The sequence below is a fragment of the Myotis davidii genome, unplaced genomic scaffold, assembly GCF_000327345.1.
Source record: "Myotis davidii unplaced genomic scaffold, ASM32734v1 scaffold128, whole genome shotgun sequence".
NCBI classification, from domain to species: domain Eukaryota; kingdom Metazoa; phylum Chordata; class Mammalia; order Chiroptera; family Vespertilionidae; genus Myotis; species Myotis davidii.
Genome location: NW_006299719.1, coordinates 3,508,128 through 3,518,700, shown reverse-complemented (window position 1 = coordinate 3,518,700; position 10,573 = coordinate 3,508,128). Strand labels below are relative to the sequence as shown.

General features: G+C 38.2%; 1 protein-coding gene across 1 annotated transcript in view; it reads right to left on the bottom strand.

The window, feature by feature from the left end:
* The window catches only part of NEGR1 (neuronal growth regulator 1), an 854,147-nt gene that overhangs the window by 62,412 nt on the left and 781,162 nt on the right, over positions 1–10,573 (bottom strand). The window lies entirely within an intron of this gene.

The window sequence follows — 10,573 nt, the reverse complement described above, 5'->3', positions numbered from 1 at the left end:
ACCAGCCTACCAACTGTTTATTCTTCTTTGATCTCCGTTTGTTCTCTCTCCTCATTATGCTTCATATATTCTGACACATTTACTAATAGCTATTACAAATCTGTTTCCCAGTTAATGCTGTTTTCTGTCTCTCACATATCTCATAACTCCATTAGTAAATGCTCCAAAAATCTTTGTAAAATACAACGCTTATTAAGTTATGCCTCCACTTGGAAACCTCCAATGGCTTTGGAAACTGAAACCATCTATCCCTACCTAGTTTACTAGTTACATTAATGTATTTCTCTTCCATTGTCTTTATTATCAAAGGAGATTCTTGCCTAATAAATAAATGATATTGTACATTGCAGACTTTCTGAGAGATCCATTTATTCTTCAGCAAAAAGCATCAGTTTATATCCTAGACTTTTTGAATTCCTCATATCAAAAGTCTCAAAATCCTCTCCTTGCTGTGTCCAACAATTCTAAACAATTGTATGGTGATCCTTACCCTATCCTAACCAAGTCCCATGCTGAAAGGCCTACCTAAACTATACAGCAAGTTCTCAATAAAATCTAACCTGATCTTCTGCCTCTGGGGCACAACCAAATTTCTCAAGATTGTCTTTTTAGTTATCTATATGAACATCAAACTCAGCACTGTCTTATCAATATGTTGCGTTAGTGATATTTGGGAAGCCAGTATTCTACACTTCTTCAATCCCAGCAGAACTGTGTCCCAGCATTCCTTCCCAGCCTGGTATTCCAGATCTTCCAGAGCAGAATCTCAATGAGCTTTCTTATCTTATCACTTACAATTCACCTTTACCTTCTCCATGTGTCAGACTATGTGGGCAAACTTCTTCTCTCTGCAGACATCACTACCCTTCTTATTCCATGTTGCTCCCTCGAACTAACATCTCTGTTCAGCTTAGTTTTCACCCGAACTAACATTTGAGGAGAATTTATAACACAGCTAAACAATTGGGATTAGATTATTTTTATGGTCCCTTTGAATCTTTTTATGTTAAGACCTATCATTGAGTCTATGCCAGCAGCGAGGTAAGGAGTGAGCAATAGAGGGATATTGGCTAAAAGGATGGAAAGATGTTGACTAATGACATACTATCAACCACAAAATCCCCCGACTGGCTATGATCTTTTTCTAATTTAGAGACATTTACAAACTTGACTTTCACTTTATCTTCTTTCATTGTTTGTTAATATCAGCCTTAATATGGCTTTAGTGAAATTTCAATAGGTGAAGGTTTTGATCCTCCTCCTCCAGGATCATAACTATGGTGTAAAAAAATGAAATTCAATTGACTTAGTGAGATGTGTGCCTCCCAAAGACATTTTGATTCTTAGTACTCTAAGATCTCTTAGGCACTTGGAAATTGGATGTACCTTGATTTATCTTTAGCTCTATTATCATCCTGGGCTGTAGAGCCAAGCTTTCTGATCTGAAGTTCTCTTGGTTTCTATTTGTTTAGAAAGAGTGGTGGATTGGAAACCTTTCCTTAGACTGGGGGTTGGTGGTTGGACAAGCTATTTTGTTTTATTCTGAGTCATGAAAAGGCAGTACATTTATATTCTGGAAGTGATAATTCATAAGGCATTTTGGAAATGAGTATAACTTAGACACTTAGACATTCATTAAAAAAGGAAATTATAAAACAAAAACAGGTAGGAATAAAATAAAAGCAAAAATATGGAAAAATATATGAGATCAAAAAGTGAAGAATTAAAAAAAAACTTTACTTTGGGACAGTGGGGAAGAAAAAGGAAAAACGAACCATAGAATAAATTCACAGGAAGGGTGATAAAATAATTTTAAAATATGTGTTAATAAAATATGTGTAAGATAAAATAAAATGGAAGGTAAATTGAAGGACTCCAACAATTGTATGAAATAGATTTCTGCAGAATAAAACAGGGAATAATAGGGAAGCAATACTTGATAAGAAAATAGATGAGAATATTCCAGAATTAAATAAACATGAGTCCTAAGATTAAAAGTTCTCATTGAATATCAGCAAGATAAATGATATTAAATACATACTTGACACATGAACATTATAATGAACCTGCAAAGGACAATAATAGGGAGAATATCTTAAAAGTTAAGAGAAATAGAGGATAGATTATCTCCAAAAGAGCAAAAATTAGACTGACAGAAAATTTCTTATTAGAGTAGATGTCAGGAGATCAGGAACGACAGCTTGAAATTACTTAGGGAGGAAAAAAAACCACCTAAAAAAAACCACCAAATAACCTGTCTACCCAGACATACAATATCCTATGAAACAAATGGGAGGTAAAATGTTAACACTGGGCCTATGATTCCCTCATTATCTATTGGGTTGGCAACTGGGGGGAAGTGAATGACCTTCAGCTTCCTTATAAAATACCAATGACCTTGAACAGACCTCTTTGCAGTATGATAATGGTAATTACTATAGACAGGGCGTCTTTATCTAGAAAATGTTTTTCATAGGATATACTTTGCGTAACTAGATTGCTTCTTGTAAATGAACCTGGAGTTTATGGATTTATGGAGCACGGCTTGCTGGAGAATGGGGGGTAGTCATCTAAGCACTCCCCTATGTCTGTACTTATCAGAGTATAAAATAAAAGAGCTCCAAGTTCCTAATGTCTTATTATATGAAAAATTTAGCACACAGGGGTTGGCAAAGGTAAGTTTACAGTTGTGAATACATGAAACATGAAGTTTATTCTTGTACTATTATGTATTATTTATTATATTATTTACTTGTATTACAACTGTAACCTTACTTTTGCCTGACCCTTTATGCTGCTCAACATTATTCTGTTTATCTGAAATGGAAACACATCCTAACACAGGGAAAGGAACATTTTTAGAAGCTGCATATGTTGGTTTTGAGTTCTTGCAGGAAATGAATGTCTTGCCTGAGCTCTCGCTTGCTTGCATCCTTTGAATCATTAATCAAGTTTGGTGCTGGGTAAGTTCTATAATGTGCAGAATGTTCTTTGGCAATTCAACCCTTTGGGTTAACACAGCTATCATTAAAATATCCTGAACATCTTTTCAGGCATACCAAGAATAAGAAAGCTTACCACCCACAGACTCGTACTGGAAGAACTAGAAGATGTTAACTAAATAGAGGATACAAAAGAAACAATGGTGAATACAAAAAGTGATATATTTTGGTAAAGTTAATTAACTGTTAAAGGAAGAAAACATAACAAAATCAGTGAGTGTGTACAGTCATGTGTTACTTTACAATGGGGATGCGTTCTGAGCAATGCTTCCTTAGTCAGTTTGTCATTGTGCAAACATAGATTTCATTTACACCAATGTAGGTAGTATAGGCTACTACACTATAAAGTATACCGCTATCATATATGCAGTTCATTGCTCATTGAAACACTGAGCATGGATATGTGTGTGTATATGTTTGTGGGTGTGTGATGCTTTATACAAACTCTCATGAGTTTTTCCTCATACCAACTTGACTTATCTAGAGAAAATATGAGCCAGTTGAACGATTTATAATTGAATGGCAAGAAAGAAAAAAAAAAATAAGGAAAGACCATACTAGTCTTTAATAGCTTTAACAGATTGTAGAGTCAGTTCTTGACTCATGTCCCTTCTGTAGCATTCAATTGCCATTTTTGACAATACAAATTAAAATAAACTTATAAAACAATATATGGCCACTCACATTTTATCAGGTGTGTCTTAAACTAGTTAACCTTGCCAAAAGAGGAGTCTGTCCTTTGGTCTTTGCTTCTGGGAGGCCACATCTAAGACCTTGGAGTAGTTGGTAGGAAGGTCCTTGTTTGCCTGGGAGTCTTGGCCAATGTAACAATGGGGCTTTGAGCCACATCAAAAATGTGATTGAGGGTGGGGGCTTGGGGTCACATGGTATCAGCTGTGTCTTCTGAAGGCTGAAAGCTGAGATGTCCTATGGGCAGTCAGCAGTGTTTATGGGATAGAGGCCCAGTAAAGGCTTGGGACACAAAGGCTCAGGTGAGCTTCCCTGGTTGGCAATGCTCTGTGCATGTTTCAGACATCAATGCCAGGAAAGGAAATCTAGACTCCCTGGGGAGAGAACAATGGAAACTCCACATTTGGAAGTTTTTCTGGATTTTGCCCCATGTTCTTCCCTTGGCTGATTTTAATGTGTATCCTTTAATGAACAGTAATGAACAGTAATCGCAAGTATAGCAGTTTTCAGTGGATTTTGTGAGTCCCAGTCTAGTGGATCATTAAAACTGAGGTGGTTTGGGGGACCCACCAAACTAATACTAGGTAAAATGAAAATACTTAATGCATGCTCATCCACGTGATTATAAGTTTATTTCTTTCACCCTGGCTTGTCAATAATAAGCACATATTGTTGAGTATCAGCTTGATATGTACATGAAGAAGAATATTGTCTATGAATCAATTTTAATTCTAACCAAGGCTATTTGGTAATATTCCTTATATTAAAAATTGCTGAATATATGCAGTTTTATTATTTATTTATGTTTTTATTGAATTTATTGAGGTGACATTATTTAATAAAATTATATAGGCTTCAGGTGTACAAATCTATAATGCATCATACATATATTGTATTGTGTGTTCACCACTCCAAGTCAAGTCTCCTTCCATGATCATTTATCCCCCCCCCCCTTTACCCTTCTCTACCTCCCTTCCCCTCTGGTAATCACCACGCTATTGTCTGTTTCTATGAGGTTTTTTTGTTTGTTCGTTTTTGCTTACTCCCTTCACCTTGTTCACCCAGCCCCACAAACCCCTTCAATGTGTGCAATTTAAAGTGTTACAAAAACAATAACCAGGCAGCTTTGCTTTATATTGCTTATATGAGGCAGATATTTCAAAGTCTGCTTTTTGTGTGTGTGTTTTAGCAGCAAATTTTGTTGACTTTCACTGGAAGCCCATCTTTAGGGCAGAAGATTTTGGTGGATGTTTTTGTGCAGCAGGTTTCTTGACATCTGTGTGTGGAAAGCTATTTTTCCCCTCTCACAGGGACTGGTCAAAGGCTGCGGTTTGCTTTCAGTGACATTGCGTTAATTGTCTCCCTTGAGGATGCCAGAGTGCTGAGGGCAAGTTAGCATTTCCTGACTTCAGCTTCCTCTGGATTCCATGCTCCTTGCCTCTAATAGCACTGTTTATGCCTGCAGCGTGGCTGCTGCCACCTCCTGCTTTGCTGGGACTTGCTCCACTACCGTTTACTGATGCCTGTCTAGTGAACTTAAGGGAGAAAGTGTCCAGTTACTTTGGTCTAGTTAGCTGCAGTTGATGCTAGATGGACAGAGGGCTGGTTTCAAGGAGAAGCAGGGTTCCTGGACAGTGAAGCCCTTGCTTGAAATCCCATGACCCTTCTGCTCGAGGCATTTTGTTCTCTCAGTGGATTATAGAGCTTTCGTTATATTTATTTTCAGTCTACATTTTGGGTTTGATCTCAAATGTCTCCCAGAGAGAATGAGGAGATATCCCAATAAACAGATCATGATATTATCCTCTGGGAACGGTTTTTTATTGTTTGTTTTGATGCACAAGATCAACACCTGTAGGGAGTCTGAGGGCATGAGGAATAAAAGAAGTCACGATGATCTTGTGCATGTATCGCTTTATCAGTGTTTCCACATAAACTGAAGCCTGTTTCTATTGATTTGAGATGCTTTTTCAGAGGCTCCTCATAAGAGGAATGTAAGCTGTTATCCTTTGTCTCACTCTGCTTTGTTCTCCAAGAACGGACACTCCGTATATTATTGATTTCTTTTGCTATTAAAAGGCACAATGACTGTGGCACACTGAGGATGTGTGTGCTGCGCACGTGTGTACATGGCATAAAGAAACTCTGACCAGTCTACAAAGGTACAGGCTGAACGTGTTATTCCCCTGATTAAAATCTTTCAAAATCTCTGATAGCAAGGGGGGAAAAAAATCTCAAATTCATTGACATGGCATTCGAAGCATTTCATGATCTGGCCCATAGACCCTTTTCCAGCTTCAATAATTCACAGTTACAATGATTATTTGTGAATATGACATTCCTCACTCATAAAACATGTTTCATAGTAAATAGGTTTAACTTCTGAAAAGGATTTTTAAGTTCCCTTCCCAGTGCTATATCCTTCTCCTTTGCCCATAGTAAGTTGATATTTATCTGGAAACTGCACTCTTCTCCTATAAAAGTCTGCTTTTTGTGTGTGTGTTTTAGCAGCAATTTTTGTTGACTTTGCTGCTAACCATCTCAGTTTGGGTGGGATTGATCCCCTACATCAGCACATCCTATTCTTCTGGATAGTAAATAGTTAATGAACCAAATTGGGCCACAGAATGAAAGCAAGTCACAAAATATAGGTAGGATCTACCAGAAGAAATCACTTTTTCGCCATTCCCCCGACCATGGTATTGGAAGGAATTTTAGAGATAAAACAGGCAGGGTTAGGGAGTCTTAGGAATAAAGAGGGTCCATGGGGGAGGGATGCATAGGTGAGGAAGGCATACATGCACAGAGAATAGAATAGTGCCACAGGATAAGGGGAGAAGATGGCATACACTCACAGAGGATAAAGAAAAGTCACAGAGTATTGGGAAGAAGGAAACACTTTCACAGAGGAGAGAGAAATGTCTACAGATGCTGGAAAGAGGGAAACATTTTCACAGGAGATAGAGGAATGTTGCAAGATAAGGGGGAGAGCAAGAAGGGGCACCACATGGGTTTTGGACTTTGAAGCTGATACTCTGCAGAAGGGTGACTAATTAGAAAGCATAGGGTCATAAAATGGGGAAAGGGTCCAATTAGAAAGGAGCACGAAGAGATAAAGAACCACAGCATTTATAAACCTTAGAAAAAATGGGGCTCAGTTGGTTACCCCCTTGGGAACCACTCCCTACGGAAGGGGTCCAATTAGAAAGGAGCATGAAGAGATAAAGAACTACGGCATTTATAAACCTTAGAAAAATGGGGCTCAGTTGGATACCCCCTTGGGAACCACTCCCTACATGTGAGTCTGTATTTGCTTCCAATAAATTTCCACCCTTTTACTAACAAGACCTTTTAGCCTGCGAATTTGAGGCAAGAACTTGCAAGGGGGAGATTCCGCTTCCCGAACCCCATGTTTAAGGGGGAGATCAGCTTCCTGAATCCCATGTTTTAGTATTGTGTGAGAATGAGAGGTCTGGAACTTGTCTATCATTTTGCTTCTACAGGGAGAGAGAATTTGATTTGTTGGATGTTGGTGTAGGCATGTGAGGATGAAGCTGATGTCATGGATGATGAATAGACAGACACAGGGCAGAAGTAATTTCTCAGTGATATTATGAGCAGCTTGATCAAACCTTACCTGAAGCCTACCCTTGTTTCTCCCCAGCTTTATTGAGGTACAATTGACACGTAACATTGTGTAAGTTTAAGGTGTACACTGTGTTGATTTGATCAGTTATATGTTGAAAAATATTTACACTATAGATTAAACCTTACCTAAAGACAGCACCCCTTACAATTTTTGGTTACGTGAGCCAATATATTCCTTTTGTTATGCCATCTCAAATTTTTGTCTGACACTTTAAAATGTAGCCAATGGTCTTACAAACAACTGCTTAGTAATAACATATAAGAAGTATAGTCTAATTATAAAAGTTTCCTTATTGATAAAATATTTTCGGTATGAACTAGACAGAACTAATCATTTTACTTTTCTAATATAGAAATAATTTAGCTCAAGAAACCTGATTGAGCTTTATACGTTTTCAAATCTTTACTTATCCTAGGTTCTGTTTATCTGAGCCAGTCAGTTGAATCTGCTCTAATGATATTCCCTGTGCTTCTTTAGTTGGCCTGAACTTACTTCCTGCTGCGTTAGTCTTGCTTGCTCCTTTCCTTACCTGCTGCACCTCTCTTAGGCACGTATGCAATACCCTGACAGGGCATGAGAAAAGCAGTCAGAAAACCAGCATCCCCTTGTAGCTGGTTAGATGTAATCCAAATCAATTCACTATCTAGTAGAATCAATCAGCAGAAAAAAGTCATTATAAAAGTATATCTCACTTGCTTGTTTTCTTTCCCAGACAGGCTAAATATTTAATAGGAATCCAGGTGTTATTCATTTTTATTAGGTTCTTCTGACACCCAGTCCTACATTGTGATGGGCAATTAAGGTAAATATATGCATATGGAAAGAACTTTGCTCTGGAAAAGTATTTTTACACCAATCCCAGTCCAATTGAGTTATGGTTTAAGTATCTCTTGCTTAAAAACTTTATTTATAGGTAGTATATATACCTTAAACTATTTGTATTCTTTTATTTGTGAGAAAATCAGAAACTCTGATTGGTAGTGAATCTTTTTTCCATGCCAATATGCAATTAATATTGTCATTGATTTTGTTATCTACAATGGTGGTGTTGCTTATTAAAGATTCTTAGTAGCTCTGAGATTGCTTGCATGTAAATAAATTACAACTACACAATTGTTTAGTGTGCTTTGAATATTTATATATTTTTTTACATGGTTTATCTAAATTTTACTTGATTATAAAATTTTCAAGGATGGCTCGCTTAATATTTTCAGGCTTTTAAAACACTGAAAATAAAAACAATTAGAAGGGCCTGAAAACAATGAAATTGGTAGACTACCTTTCAGTCAACCTATATAATTACAGTGGCCATATTTCCCTAACTCCTATTAATAATAACAAAAATAATAATAATAGCAATATTAGCCAATACCTATTGTTTACTATGTAGCAGGCATTATTCTGCTCTTTATAGGGAATATAAGTTCATATGAGTTCTTTATAGGGAATAATTTATTTAAGCATCAAAGCAATCTTATTAATGACAATATTATTTCCCCCAATCTACAGATGAAGAAACTAAGGCCAGAGAGATGAGGTAACTTGGCTTGACCTTTTAGGATAATAAGTAACTAATAAGTAAAACTGCAAATCTCTCTCCTTCTTACTAAGTTGTACCCACTCCCCTTCTCCTCCTCCCTTCTCTCTCTCTCTTTTTCTCTCTTTTTTCAACCCTCCCCCTCCCTCTTCTCTCTTTCTTAGAAAATCTTTATCACTTTCTAATATACTGCATAGCTTACTGATTTATTATGCTTATTGTTTGTCTCCCCTGTTCGAAGGAGAGCTCCATGAGGCATGAATCTTTGTTTATTGTATACCCCAGGCCTGAAGCAGTGAGGGCACACAGTGGGTAGGCAATGCCTACTTGCTGAATGAATGAATGAATGAATGAAGTTGTAGCACCAACAGTAAATAAAGGGTGTCTGGCAGCAGAGTACTTGCTTTTATTCACAATTCTATCTTGACTCAGAACCAACTGGAAACAAGTAGAACTGGGCTCTATAGTAAAAGAAAAGATATTTAAAATAATAACTTATGAATCACGGCCACACCAGGACCTTTTGTATCCCTAACCTCTAATTCTCTCAAAGAACCTTACAGGTGGGAATACTTATTCCTAGTTTAAAATTAATGAAACAGGAGAAACCAAGATGGTGGCCTAGGTAAACACTGGAGATTGCCGCCTCGCACAACCACTTCAAAAATACAACTAAAAGACGGAACGGACATCACCCAGAACCACAGGAAGGCTGGCTGAGGGGAAATTCTACAACTAGCAGGAAAGAGAAAAGCATACCGACACTCAGAGGAGGCGCAGTGCTGAAGTAAAATACTAAGGTGCGGAGGTGCGTGCGGAGCGGGCTGAAGGCTGAGGGCGCAGTTGTCTGTTTCAATCGGGAGGGAGTCTCAGATTCTGAGCTCTAGATCCGCCAGCTTTCTCTCCAAGGGGCTTGCAGCGATTACCGGGACACTGAGAGGCAGAGCCTCTGGGGATGGAACTGAGAGCAACCATAACTGCTCGCTCCGCCTGCACTGTTGATCCCCTGGGACCTGCCCCGCCCAAGCCTTGCATGCAGGCATTTGCTGGTTAGCCTCAGGCAGAGGCTTGATTAGCGCCGCCCTAGAGATCCAGGACAGAAGTTTTCCCACTGCAGACACAGCTGATTCTCACAGCCAATTGGCCTGGAGGTCAAATCCCTCCCAGTGTTACCTACAATAGTCAGGCTTGGCTACAAGTCTGTGCACAAAGACCACAAGGGGGTGCACCAAGAGTGTCTACCTCAGGTAATTGGGACACTTAGCACAGAAAGCCACTTTATCAACACAGCGAGGCACAAGAAATTCCGAGGCAAAAAAACAGGACACAAATGACAGAAATGGAGGAAAGCAGGCTGCTGGATATAGAATTTAAAACCACACTTTTGAGGTCTTTCAAGAGTCTTCTAGAGACTGCCGATAAACTTAATGAGATGTACAAGAAATCTAATAAGGCCCTCGATGTTGTGATAAAGAACCAACTAGAAATTAAGCATACACTGACAGAAATAAAGAATATTATACAGAGTTCCAACAGCAGACTAGAGAATTGCAAGAACCAAGTCAAAGATTTGAAATAAGAAAAAGCAAAAAACACCCAACCGGAAAAATAAAAAGAAGAAAGAATCCAAAAATATGAAGATAGTGTAAGGAGCCTCTGGGACAACTTCAAGCATACTAACATCCGACTTATAGG